This window comes from Corvus kubaryi, unplaced genomic scaffold (genome assembly GCF_017639235.1).
Source record: "Corvus kubaryi isolate FWS band 111438036 unplaced genomic scaffold, C.kubaryi_AGA036_p1.0 37385, whole genome shotgun sequence".
Taxonomy (NCBI): Eukaryota; Metazoa; Chordata; class Aves; order Passeriformes; family Corvidae; genus Corvus; species Corvus kubaryi.
In genome coordinates this window covers 32861857-32876321 of record NW_024581127.1, presented here as the reverse complement: position 1 = coordinate 32876321, position 14465 = coordinate 32861857, and the positions used below count along the sequence as shown (strand labels likewise).

At 38.4% G+C, this 14465-nt stretch overlaps 1 protein-coding gene across 8 annotated transcripts in view; it reads left to right on the top strand.

Moving 5' to 3' along the window:
* TRAPPC9 (trafficking protein particle complex subunit 9) overlaps nt 1-14465 on the top strand; it is a 461101-nt gene that overhangs the window by 190120 nt on the left and 256516 nt on the right. The window lies entirely within an intron of this gene.

Below are 14465 nucleotides of genomic sequence, written 5' to 3'. Positions count from 1 at the left end.
GCTCTCTTCTGATGAAGTTCAGAGCTCACTTTGAGAGCTGTTTACCAGTTCAGAGGGTACCTGGATGAGGTCACTCGGGTTTGTGCTCTCTCTATTTTTCCCTCGGTGCTAAGGTTCCAAGTCCTGAAGACTGTGTCCATCAGGTGTTGAGCTGGAATGTGTATTATGTCTGCCTTGTATCAATTCTGGGTGCATTAAACCCCAGCCACGTATAAACCCCAGAATTATAAAATTCCTCAGGGCTTCCTTTTTGCAGCTTGTTCCCCTTCTCTTTCACTCATTTCCTGGTTTAGCCTCTGTTTTTCTCTCACCCCTTCACCTTAAGCTGCTCCCCATCTCAAATAAACATATTTTGGAAGCAAAAGAAGATTTTCCTTTTTTTTTTCCCCTCTCCCTTTTGGCAATATTTTGTTTAGACATTGGGAGTAGCTGAAGGTTGGAGATTTCCTTACAGAGAATTCATTTTGGTGAATTTAATTGAAACAGCAGTAGGAAATGAACGTGCCCGAAAACTTCCATTTTTTGTGAGGGCAGAGATAATGAGCAGGAGATGATCCCAGAGGTTCTTGTGTACATTTCTCTTCCACTGTGTTAAACATGTTTTCTGAGCTAACTCTGCCTTATGCAAGCAATCTTTCAAGTACTGAATGTAAAAAAAATCCAACCAAACTCTGCATAACTTCACCTGATAAATAGAAATGCTGTCCTTCTGCAGATGACATATTTTTTCATCTAGAGCAATCCTCTAAATGTTTTGTTGTGTTTCTCAGTAATAATTGGGAATATTTTATTTATTTTCCATTGAAGATTTCCCTCCCTTACTTTCTAATTATTTATTAATAAGCAAAATCTGGACTCGGGACGTACTAGAGGATAGACATTCTGGAATAACCTTCAGACTGGTCTTTTTCCCTTCCAATCTTCCTAGCCAGTTTAAAGACAGAGCTGATAATTTTATGAGCAAGGTCACAGAATCACACCTGCAGTCATGGACTGCAGAGCCTCCTCCTCTAAGCAGCCTGTTCCAGAGTCAGACCACCCTCACAATAATAAAGGTTTATACTGTGTCCAGATGAAATTTCCCATATTTTGATTTTGCCTCTCGTTCTGTCACTGGGCACCACTGGGAAGAGCCTGGATCTGGCTTCTTTACTCCTTGCTCCCTTCAAGAATTTATGGGTAAGATCCTCCTAAGCATTCTTTTCTCTGGGTTCTCACCCAGTTCTCTCAATTTCTCCTTGTATGACAATTATTCGTATCCATTAATCATCTTCATGACGCTGGGCTGGACTTGTCTTTATTTCAAAACACTGCTGTATTTACTTTAAAGAGGGAATGCAAAACACTGAATATTTTTGCCACGTAGTTTCCTTTTATTTGTGCCCTTAGCTTTATTTTCAATGAAAAACCAGTCAGTTGTTGATTTGGAGCACCAGATCAAACCTCATTCCTTTCTTTTCACATCTTCATTTTTTTCACTGATAGTCCTTGGTCTTCAAAGGATCACAGAATCCTGGAATGGTTTATGTGGGAGGGAACCTTAAAGATCATCCAGCTCCACCCCCTGCCTTCCACTAGGCCAGGTTGCTCCAAGCCCCGTCCAGCCTGGCCTTGGACACTTCCAGGGATGGGGCAGCCACAGTTTTCTGGGCAGCCTGTGCCGGGGCCTCAACACCCATATAAGAATTTCTTCCTAATATCTAATCTAAATCTCTCCTCTTTTAGTTTAAAACTATTTCAAAACTATTTTAAAAAGTTACCAATAGTTGAGTTAAAGTTTTTAATTTAGACGAACATCTTGGCTTGTGGAAGCACTAGCTAATTCTGTGTTTTCCCTAGAAGTAATTATTCTGTAGTTGTGTCACACATTAAAGCTTATCAATGGAATTCTGCAACTTATGTTTTCTCCTCAGATACCGTATTTGTTTCAATTTTTTTTTTCTGTTCTGAGTGATTGATGAATCTTCTGCCAATTAAGAATGGAAATGGAAAGTTGACATCTTGTAGAATATGTTGTTTTCTGAGTGTCAGTTAACAGTAAATCAATTTAGCTTTCCTGTTGTTGTCCCCACTTAGACAGCTATTCTGTAGAGCAGAAGCACATATGTCCATTGCATCAAGAAAAATATTTATTTGAAAATAAACGTGCTCTTTTCAATGTTTTGTTAAGATTTCCACTTACATAAATATAAGGTATTTTTAATACATGGTCAGCTATTTTACTTAGTATAATATTCAGTTAAAAAAAAAACCAAACCAAAACAAACAAAAACCACGGCTTTTGATCAAGCATTATTAATCAGGTGCTGCAAACACTTTCTATCCTGGTATGTGCCAGAAGAATTCTGTTAACACGGTGAGAAAACTTCATTTGTTCATAGAATTATGGAATCATTAAGGTTGGAAAAGACCTCTAAGATCAGTGAGTCCAAATGTTAATCCAGCACTGCCAGATCCACCACTGAACCTTGTCCTGAAGCACCACATCTGCCTGTGTTTTGAGCGCTTCAGGGATGGTGATTCCACCACTTCTCTGGCCATGTCTGTTCCAGTGCCTGACCACACTTTCTACTTTGTTTCTTCACATTTCAACTAATTTATTTTGACATTATATCCATAGTTGACTGTATTGTTACTTCTTCAAGGATGTAACAGCCAAATTCACCTCATTTAATTTAATACCTAATTTTTAAGGCATTTTGTAGTTTCTCCAAAGAAGTTATTAATTCATCCAGTTGAAGGGAGATTCTTGAAACTGAGTTAAAAAGCTGTTTTAATGTTCATGACTCGTTTCAGGTTGTATTACCCAAACTTAACAAATCTTATCATTAACACTGAAACTGAAAATCAAATATAATTAGTGAAGGAAGTGGTATTTTTGTACATAGCTTTAGCTAAAAATATGAAAGACCCTCAGGATATGATGGTAAATCTATTTTTAAAAGAGAGCATTGCTATTTAATGAAATGCTGAGCCCAGGGAATGCAGTCAAGGATAATCAGAGGCACTTATCACCTTTGACAGACTACAGTATTTCTTACAGCTTTGTTTCGGCCTGTGACTTCTTATTTCAGTAATTGAATACTTTCTGTGCCCATTCTTAAGCAAAACATTAAGCTTAAAAAAACCATAATAATAATAATAATTAAAAAAAAAGGTGTAGCTGCAGGGGATGGGAGCATGCTTGAAACATCAGATTTGAAATACTTAGATTCCTTATATCAGACTTTCAAATCACAGGAGGGTTGGCTCAGTCCTTCATCTTCTGCAAGACAGGTAAACTCAACTCAATGCAGAATCATTGAAATCCCTGAAGTGTTGTATCAGGGAATCACTTCACTGGCGTTCAGAGCACACTTATTGATGGTCTTGTTAGATTGTTTTTCAAGGTCTACAAAGAGCAGCTCTCTCCAGTGTGACATGACATGCTGCCAAGTGTGGACCTGCTACAACCAAAGAAAGGAAATTCTCAAGGCAGTCTGAGCCCCCATCCCTGCCACTATTTCCACTTTATTTTTCCACTCTGAGAAGTGTGAAATGTGTTAAAGGAATGGTTGGGCTGTGATGAGACTGATCCAGTTTCCATCAGGAGCTGGAGGGGAATCCATTAGCAGGTCCACATGGAGAAGTTTTCTGATGTAGCAGGATCAGCATTGTGTGTGACCTCTGCATTCATGGTAATGAGCCATTCTGTACTACACTGAAATGCTGAAATTACTGGTTTCTGCCTTAATGCATCTCAAATATATCCATCTTCATTCTCCTTCAGTACCTCATTAGTAAAGAGTGGAAAGGACATGCAGCAAAGTTTATTTTCAGTTAATAAGTTTGAATAAGTGTTCTCTCAACACCAGCAAAGTGGTTCACTGATGAGAACTGCATGTGTAGAACTCAGCAGAAGTTGGCACTGAAGAACTGTAAAGAAATAGCTGTGGACCTCTGGCAACACCTTCACTTCTGTCAGTAGTATTTTCCTATTGGAAGCTCTTTGTAGAGCTTTATTTCTTTGCATCTGCTCCTTCTGACCTTGAGGGTGGGCAGCTTAAAGGTATTTTTAGACCTTTTATGAGAGTATTTATGTGACACTGACTTCTTTTAAATTTGAAAGGCCAAGTAGCTTTTTATAGCATTGTTAAAGAGGCAGTGGTCATGGTTCAGTGGTTAAAACTGAATTCTATTTTGCACTTAAAAGCTGAGGTTTATCCCTTTAAGCCTTGTGCTGGCTTTATGATTCAATGCAACTGTATGTTGGCAGGGAAGCAGTTTCTGACTGCTTTGGACTGATTGTGTGGTTTTCTGCCTTAAAAAAACCCAAACAGGTATAGTTTGTGCTGTGTATCATCTTTATGCCATATTTGTAAATATTTTTGAAAATGGGTGCATTTTCAGAATAAAACCCAAGCCCCAGCTTTACCCAAAATAGCCTAAGGTTTGAATCAGTAATTTAAACGAGAAGAAAGAAATAGTTACACTAACTACCTGCACATTAATCATTAAATTTTCAATAAATTCACAATTGAAACTGCCCAGACAAAGACTGATGTGTAAACTACAGGTAGAGGGGCAGTTTCACCAGCAATGACTTGCATTTTGTCCTTCTATTTTTTTCCCTGATGGGATTGAGAGAAGCTTGTCTTGGAATCTCATAAAATACCTTGCCTCTTCTGCAGACATTATTTGATCAAAATCTAGGATCTGCAGGTATTTTTCTGTTAATGAAAACTGGCTGTGGAAACAATGCTTTACAGCAACTACATCAGTTCTCTTTGTGTAGCTGGCCTTTGACGCATTTTTGTGTTGTTAAAATAAATATCATTGGGGTTTTTTTCCTCTTTCGGTGATTGCCCCATGTGTGCTTTCTAACAGGGACATGTGTTTCCTTCTGCTTGTCACCAAATACTTTAACTTCTCCTTCTCAATTAATTAATGCCCTTAAAATATGTGGGTATCTGCTGGAGGAGATTCATCTACCTGTGTCATTCTTAGCATGATATTGCAGCTGCATTTATTTTCTTTGCTGTCTCTTCTAGAATATTGCTTTGCTTATGTTCTGAGAGCTTTGACAAAAATATATACAGGGGGTTTGAATTTGTGTGTGTTGACTTTGAAGCTGTTGGGCTTTGAGGGTCTCACTCAATTTTTGATGTTTGATCTTTTCTTGGTTTCCTCTATTCAAATGAAAACTACAAAAGTTTCAGAACACCCAGTCTTGAGGAAGGTCTCAGTATTCACAGGGAGAAGTGGAGCAGACCTCAGTCAAGCTGCATTTAGCAGCACCAGCCAAGGAGGAAGATGGTTCTTCTCAGCTTTGGTTGTGCCTGTGAGCATTTCTGCCATCGATGCCCTACTGCAGCCTCTGCCAGGTCACTGTTCCTCAGTAATTCCAGGGAAATCTGTCTCAGTCGTTCCATGAAACTTCCACAGAACTTCCCAAAAACATCTTGCAAGCCTTTTCTTGGTAACACAATTATGTTGATAGAAGTATATAATCTCTCTGCATCCTTGAGATACCTGGAATTCTTCCCATCCACAGTGTTATTCCCAACATGTCTGTTGTTACAGCTGATGTGCTGAATTAGGGCAGATCTGTGTCACTGCTGTGTCACAGGTGGGTGCAGTGGGCACGTCTTGCCACTTAAATCCTGTTTTGCCAGAAGTGAGAAACAGACAAAGCTCTCTGCCAACAAGAAATCCCATTGTTTAAGGAGCTGGAGAAGAGGGAGATACAGCTCTTTGTGCCTAATGAGGGCCTCTGAGGTTTGACCTGGCTTTTCAAAAGCTGCCATTGGTTCTCTGACCCCGTGATGGAGCTCCTGCAAGGATCTTCAGCTTCACAAGGAGATTGTCAATCTCCCTTATTTGCCTTGGGGGCAGTTGTTGATACACAGCAGGAATGGGTGTATCATGATGGCATCCCAGATCTTCCAGGAACCATCCTTTTTGTGTCCTTCCCTCAGGTTAATGGGTATTCCAACACCAGTGTAGACAGCACTGGTGGACTTTGCTGGTGAGAACAGCTGCTTTGCCCACCAGTTTTTCCTCCGTCCTTCTCAGGAAAAGGCTTTTGAAAGCTGCCTGGAAACACTACTAAGTGTCTTCCCCACAAGGTTTCCTCTCACTTGAGAAGAACAGAGTTTTACAGCAGCTGTTTTGTGGCAACAAAGAGAGAAAAAGGACAGAGACTTATTCTGAATTTCAGAAAATTGTGGTTCGAGTTAAGTATTGTGATTGAGGTTGAACTAGAATTGTATCGCTTCATGAGGAAAACTGATTTGTATCTCTCCATCTTCTGGGGAGGGTGTGCTTTTTGTATTTTGCATGTTCTTGTGTAAGTAGAATCAGTTTTCTGTAGGTCAGGAGTCCTATCTTTACCAGGATCTGTAATTGGATTCTCTGTAACTCCAAGGCTGCATATGGAGGTCTCTGCACCAGTGGATATGGGCACTTCAGGTTAAGTGAAGGGGTTTTTTGTCATTACTTCAAACAGGTACAAAGATTTCTAGAGATGACTGTGCAGCTGTTTCGCTTACTGGAGGTAATTTGAGCCGTGCTTTTTGTTTGATGATGAGTCATGGCCAGCATCTGCAAAAAGGAGCCTTTCATCTTCAGCCCTTACCCTATTAAGGTTTTTCCCTGGTTAGGAGACAGGATCTGTGTTCCATGAAAGTGCTTTGGAGCTCTGGGCTCCATCGTGTTCCAGGTCCTGGTGGGTGCTCACAGTGTAAAGTGAAGCCCAAAGCATCTTGATACGCTTGAGTCATTTCTGGATTCCAAACAAAAGCAATAACATCCAAAATAATGTCCTTTACTTAATTTTCAGCACTGAACACACCTGGAATTTCATGTGTGTGGGATGCCAACCAAAGCTTGGATTGTGCTGTGGGTGCTTTAGTGGCCAAGCCCAGCTGTGTTTCACTGGCTTGTGTTCCTGATTCACTGGTTATGATTAATGATGGATGCTTTCCCTCAGTTCCAGCTCTTATTCTCTTATTGAAAATACCTTAGGAAGAACTCATTGAAGCTTCAGTAATTATATTCATATTATCAGAAGTGACTTTCCAGCAGCTGCTTGATCTTTTGATTTATGAAGGTGCCCTGTAGTTCAGGATGGAAGTGCATGATCTGGGAGCCTCTCTGCACTTAACTGAGTGGTGAATTTACCCTGAATCAGCCACACAGGCAATGACAGCAGGAAAAGATGCAACTCCTCTCTTAATGGTGGTGGAGAGGCCAGAGAACAATTTAACACCCAGCTTGATGGAGCTGATGACAAACTCTCTAAGACCTGCAATACTCAGCTGATTTTTTTCCCTTTATCAGTCTCATTTTTTTTGTATTGAATTCAGTTTGAACCGTGAGAGAAGCTGAAGGGGGCCAGGGAATTACACTGTCCTTTTTTGGGTCGTTTTCCAGGAGCATGTGGATGGGTCAGAGCTTGAGTGAGGTGTTGAGTGAGGTTATAGGGCTGAGGCTAAAAAGGTGACTTAAATCAGAGGTGAGTGTAAGCAGAACATAAACACTGAAGTGGACATGGACATCTTAAAAGAACTTCCAATTTTTGGTCAATAAGTTTCCATATTTATAAATATTAAACTGATTACCTACTGGAGCGCAAGAGTGTGATGTGGAGAGTCATTATAGCCTAGGCCATGTATTATCTACAGAACTTTTAACTCAATTCTGGTTCCTTGGCCAAATTTTGTCCTTCCTTTTCATTTCCTCCTCTTCTGGGAATAACAGTGACTTTGGAAAAGTTTGTTATTGATAGTGATGAATAGGAAAAAACTTTAATAATCTGAGTGTGGGGATTAGAAGACTGGAAGGAAGGAATTAAATGATAAAGAAAAGAAATTTGATTTGGAGTCAGCGAGCCAATAAACTGTAGGATAGTTTTATAGAATATAAGTGCATATTAAACAAATCATTATTATTATTATGCCTCAAGTTAACTCAGTTTAAGCAATGAGCATTTATGGACAGGGCAAAGGTGTTGTCTAAAGATCTGTCTATACTTTGAAAAAGCTTTTGTGCTAAAAAAACCCCTTTTTAATTATTAATAGAACTGAGATTGAGAATAGATGATTTCTTCAATGTAATATAAAGGATACATAAAAACACAAAATGTTTTTGTACCTTCACATCATGAAACCTACATCTCTCCTAAAGCTGTCCCAAGAAAGCGTAGTTTATTGTTGTAGAAAGGCTTATGACAATAAAAATCATGAAAGAATCAAAGTATTCACCCTTAGAGAAGAAACTGAATTTTGGAGTCTACCTAACTTTGGAGGAAATGTGAGTAAAAGAATGCAGTGACATTGGTAGACTTAGTAAATGTTTCATAATTTTTAAGTCCACCCACTTGCAAATCTTTAGGGTTTGGTGGTATTTTTTCTCTCCTTACGTATTTGATACCCATTATTGTTACAAGTGTTATCTTTTTAGCTGCTCGATCAGACCTTACTGTTTTGGATCCTGACATGAAAGTAACAACTCTGTTTCATTTTCCCCCCGAATCGAGTTTAGATTTATTCCCAGGCATTACACTCTGTATTGTATATTATTTATTATCCGTTGGAGGGAAAAGCACAGTATATATGTAAAATGAAATGAAAGGTGAACGTTAAGAAATTCAAAACCATTAGTTTTAAGGTAGAAGAGCATAGGCATCATGATGGAAATTGTGAGTGAAGTCCTATTTTTCATTTGAGTCTAGACACATTAAGTAGTAAACCTGGAAAGGGAAATTTGTAGTAAGTCATTGAGATGTTTCTTAAGGTATGAGTAATAATAATACATGAAATACTGAACTGTGCTGTGTTCTGTAAATAATGATCTAACCTGCTTCTTATTACTGTGTTTTGTGTTACTCATGAGCAGCCTTTACCCCATCTCGTCCTACATCAACTCTGCCAAGCCCAGCAATGGCAGGCACAATAAATCTACATCACACTTCACCAATATTTCCTTTTCCCCCCTTGATATATTGATGGAAAGCATCTCTTAAGATGGGCATCACTAGCAGCTTATTTCAAGGTGTCACTTATTTTCCTTCTGAATCACAAGGACTTAAATAGGATGGGACTTCAGAATAGTCAGTTGTGATCTCCAATATGAAATAGAGAATTTTATGAGAGTAAGCTACGGGGTGATTAGTGAGTGCTGATTACATGGTGACAGCAGGCAATAAATACATGTATGCAGGTTTTAATGATGGAATTTGAATTTACATGAGGAGTATTTTTATGTCAGTGCTCATTGTTTGTTTCTGGGGCCGTTCCGTGTGGGTTCAGAGCAGGTTCTTTGTTGTGTTCTCTCTTGTATTTTGATGTTACGTCTCCCTTTCTGGGAAGAACCATCCATCTGTAATTTTGAAGGAGAGCCATCCATCTGTAATTTTGAAGGAGAGCTTCTTGCTGTTTATCTGGCATTATCTGAGAGGCTGTGCAGGCTGGACTCCTGTACAGAGATATTTGCAAGCACATGGTGACATTAGACAGTGGGTTATATCTGTACTACTTGTCCTCAGAACAGGCTCACCAAAACAAGCCCTGGTTTTTGTCTTTCGCATGGCCTCTTGCTTTTCTCACTGCTGCTGTCAGCTACACTAACTCACTTATATTTGATCCCTTGTGCACAGGAACTGGTTTATACAAATAATTAGCATTTTAAAATATCTATAATTTTTAAAAGCTGTTTGTTCTTTTCATATAAATGGGTTAATTTTTTTCCTAAGGCAATTTAAGCCATGTGTTTTTTTAATTTTGTGCATTTCCATGCTATTCAATCAAGAAAGCAAATCACTTTATTTCCTTTCCTATTTTAATTTGTGTACATGTATGACATAAACAATTAACTGATTTTTCCAATATTGAAATAATGATAATGATTTAACCAGGGTTTCTGAGCCTGCCTGGCAATTGTGTTCCTATAGGACAGGAACTTTCTTGAGACAAAAAGTCACAGATTTGCCATTGAAATGATATTATCTAAGACATATAACAAAAAGAGATACATAAAAAGTGAGTTATTGGGAATTACTGGGAGGAAAATACCAGTTTGGTTTAGGGTACAGAGGTTGTCCCAGGTTTGTGAAACTTTGCTCCTCTTGGTTGCTGGACAATCACAGAATTGATTTAATTTCAAAAAGCAGTTTGTGCTTAGAGCTGTCAATCCATTTCTGATATTCTCATTATCATCTAGATAAACAATTAGTTTAACTAAATAGTGCTGTTCTCAAAATGGGGTGCTGATGGCTTTTTGCCTGCTTTAGCCAATTTCCAGATAGGAAAAGCGTGGAAAACCACCATGGGCAGAGGTAAATGTTGCTTCTCCTCCTCCTCTGGCTTCTGTAGTCCAGGAGAGTCCCTTGCATCTGCATTTTGGAATTTATTTTCATCCCAGCCTGGGCTCCAGCTCCAGGGGCTGTGCAGTGGCATGAGGAGAGGGCTGAGCTGGTGCCTACAATGAGCAGGTTTTGGCTTCAGCGCTGAGAATGGCAAGAGATGAAGAATCCAAATCTCGTAGATCACAATTGTTTGCAGTGCAATTTTTTCTCCCCCACTGCATTATTCCTTTTGATGATGTTTGTGATTACAGGCCAAATTATCCCTAGTTATTGTTACTCACATTTGGCAGTTCAGGTGGTGATTTGATCTGGTGGTTTCCTGTGTTCTGGGGATCTCGGTAAGAGAACAGTCCCACTGAAAAGATGCGTGTAGGTACCCAGCTGAAGAATATTACAGCTAAAAAAAGAGAAGAAAACCACTTTTTTATGACTTTGTACTCAATTACGCATCATTAGAGTCTTCTGTATTTAGGAGGGAATGCTGCTGTTTACCCAATTTTCTACCACCTGAAAGTAACCTGATTTACAAGTAAGAAAAGTGCTCTTTTCAGTAATATCCAAACTCCTAATGTTAGTGATGTGTCTTACAATGTGTCATGTGCTGATTAAAGTTGAGTTTTGTCCTTTTCGGGAATGATTCTAATGTAGTCTAGTCAAAGAATTTAATTAAATTACATGTGTAATACAACTTTCTGCCTTTTACTTAATTGGTCTCGCCTATGTTGTTTCTGCCTATTAGATGACAATTTAGCAATTTCCAATTTGTACACCCCTGAGGGAGGCTCAATGGGAATAAATGGGAGTAAAAAAATCTCTGCAGCTTTATTTCTCGATTTACTTGCTTGATGGCATCTCTTTTGTAGTTGTATGGAAGAAGAGAAATGGAGAATAGTAAGTAATAAAAGGAAATCTTTTGTGTGAAAGGCTTATATTGAGAACAAAGCAGATTGTGTAATCTTTGCTTCATGTATTTACAGCATTATTTGCTTAGCATAGGATATATAAACCCAATTTTAATAATAATGTACTTTCAATTTTAATATTAACCCTCTAATCCATTTATAACTGTTTAATTGAGTAACTCAGGGCAAATTAGTGCGTCAGAACCGTGGTGACTTCTTAGCTGTGGATGGAGAGGTTTATAAAACTGCTACACAATTTTGGGGTACAAATTTTCTGGTAGTAGTAGCCTGCCATTTTGGGATAATTTGGGTCTGGAATTTCTATGTTAAATTGCTCTTTCTAGATGGAAAAGAACAAAGATGTTTTTTGCTTTAACTGTCAAATTGGCCCAAAGCTGTGTGTATGTTAATATCTGTGCCCTCTGTGTGTTTTTGGGGGGTTCTGTCTCCTTCGCAGGAACTGGGATTTTAAGAAAAGTCATGTTGGTTATCTATAAAAAAATGAATTTCAACTCTTTCATAAGCTGGAAGTGAAACTATGATAATTTTGCCCCTCTTTAAAGGTAGAGAATAAATCTGATTCCTAAACAGGGATTCAGTTTAAAATAGATGCCTAAATCTAGATATGCCTGTGTTTTTTATAGTCAGAAAAATATAGTCAATGAGTGAAAAGGATATGTAATTTTCATGAAAGAGATGGCAAAGCACTGTTTTCTATATTGATATCTTTGAATTTTACCCCCTTTTTTTTAAAGGAAAATTTGTCTTGCAGATGTTTAGATACCATCATCTTCTGGACTTCCATTATGTGTAAAGGAATATTATAAAGAAACAGAGAAACAGAATTTTGATTAAAATTGTTTCTTAGTTAATGAAATTTAGATTTAGGTGAATGAAAAGACTTTGTAAATTTCTATGTTAAACATAAATGCTGAAAAAAATGACCTTCAACATTTAAATATTTTAAAACGTTGCCAAAGCTTCTAAATAATACCAAGTTAATATTTTACTTGAAATAATACCTCCTCAGTTTATGAAGCATTAGCAAGATTAATATAAAATATTCATATTTTTAGAGGTAGGCATTTCCAAAGCATTATTTCAAGTAAATATGAATGAAATACTTAAATGAAAACTTATATTACTCCTTAATTCTGTGAGGGTATTCCTCATTTCAAGAAGAATACTTTCTCTTAAAAATCATAAAACTTTTGAAAAAGTTTAGTAGCAGACTTAAAATGATACCTTCAGTGTAAACTTTTAGTGGAAGTGTCATATTTTGGGGGTTTTCTTTTTAATTGTTCCTCAGCTGGAGGCTTTTTCCTTGCAATGATAACAAAGGGTGCTTTGGGAAGTTGATTTTTAAAACCAAGGTGTCTGTCTCAGACACCATTAGCTGAGTGCTCATAACTTGTAGTATTTATAGTTCCCTTTCCCTCAGTTCCTCCAAATGTAGTGAAGAAATCCATTCTCATGTAAGAGATTTGTGTCTGTGAAGCTGATAAGAAAAGTTCCTTTATAAGTGGCACCAAAAATCCTGGGTTTACCTCTGAGTTCCTTTACACAGCTGCATATGCTGTGAAAGCTTCCCAAGCAGGACTTTGCTCAGGTGAAATTCCCCTGTCTAAAATTTAGACTACTATGTTCTAACTATTTCTGAACCACAGGAAGCAGGAGTAAAAATCCCCTTGATCTCATTTGACTTTAGTGGGTTTGTTTAATTTGCTTTAGGTCTTTGAAGGTGGTTTGGTCACTGCCTGGACACCAGGCGACACGTGAGCAGGATCCACTGTCCATATACAATAAGTGGTCTTACACCATCCTAATTCACCAAGGGAGGTTAATGTGGCAGGAAACTGCTCCTAAATGAGTATCATTTCATCACAATAATTAAATAAATACTGAATTTCTAGCTGTAGTGTTCAGATCTGAGTCTGGTGGACATTTGGCTTCACTGCCCTTTCCCAGGGGGGCTCAAGGTCAAGGCTCACTGAATAGGAGGGCACTTGGCAGGGCAGTTATCTGGGATGGTGATTTCCAAATGGGGAGTTCTGGCTAAAATAACGAGGTATTTTAGAGCTGTGCTCATTTTCTGATATACCAGTAAAGCACATCAGAAAACTAACACAGCTCAGCAATATGTGGGGCAAAATGTGCAAAGGTAAATCAGTATAAATGTGATGGGATGAAAGTGAAGGCAATCCCAGCTCTGCATTTGGCTGAAGCTGGACCCAGGGCTGCCAAAGCTGGGTGTAACGAGCAACAGAAGCAGTAGAAGCAGCACCTTGGTTTGTTATCCATTATTTCCTTTAGTTTAAAACCATTACCCCTTGTTCTATCACTACAAGTCCTGCTAAAAAATCTGACCCCATCTTTCTTATACTCCTCTTTTAAGTGTTGAAAGGTTGCTTTGAGGTCTCCCAAATGCATTTTCCTCTCAAGGGTGAACAATCCCTGCTGGTTTGTTTTCTGAAAATAGCTTCTAAATGAGCATGAGCATGAGCATGCTTCTAAACATATGTGCAGGTGTCATTGCTGGTGGAGGCATTAAATAAACTTCTAATATGTACAGTGTTTTTTGGGAAAAAAATTGTTTAGGTGAAATTGTGTGTGGGTGAGGGAGATGTGTATAATTTCTGTTATTAGTGCTGAGCAGTTGACTGCTATGGAACCTGTGACACACACTCCCTGTGAGCTAAGATTTCTGGAGCATGATTAAAGCTTTTGTGCTCCCACTCATGTCTGTGAACATTATTTCTGTCACTAGTTAAAAAATAACTTCTGTAGGTTGAACCTCATGGACCACATCGCTTTGTTGGGAGACGTTCATTGCTCTTCTGGTGCTTTGGTTTCTTAAACTGAGGATGTCCTGAGTGCCCCCCAGCTTTGCTTTTTGGCAGAGATTCTAGATTTCCTTGTTTAAGTAGGGTATCACTCAAAAACTTGCATCTGGGACTGGAGAATTTGTAGTAAGATCTGTGCAACTCTGTGAGTGAAAAGAATCAATGTATTTGTGGCAAAATAAACACTGTAAAGTCAATGGACTGGGTTAACTTGAAATACAAGACTTTTCAAGGGACTCACCAAAGAGTGCTCTGAACAGAAAATGTGAAGGTTGCAGGTGTGATAAAATTATACAGGTTATACTGGGAAAACAGTGACTTGGAAAAGAATTTATTAATCACACTAAATCATCTTGAGGTGAACTTCTGCTGCAG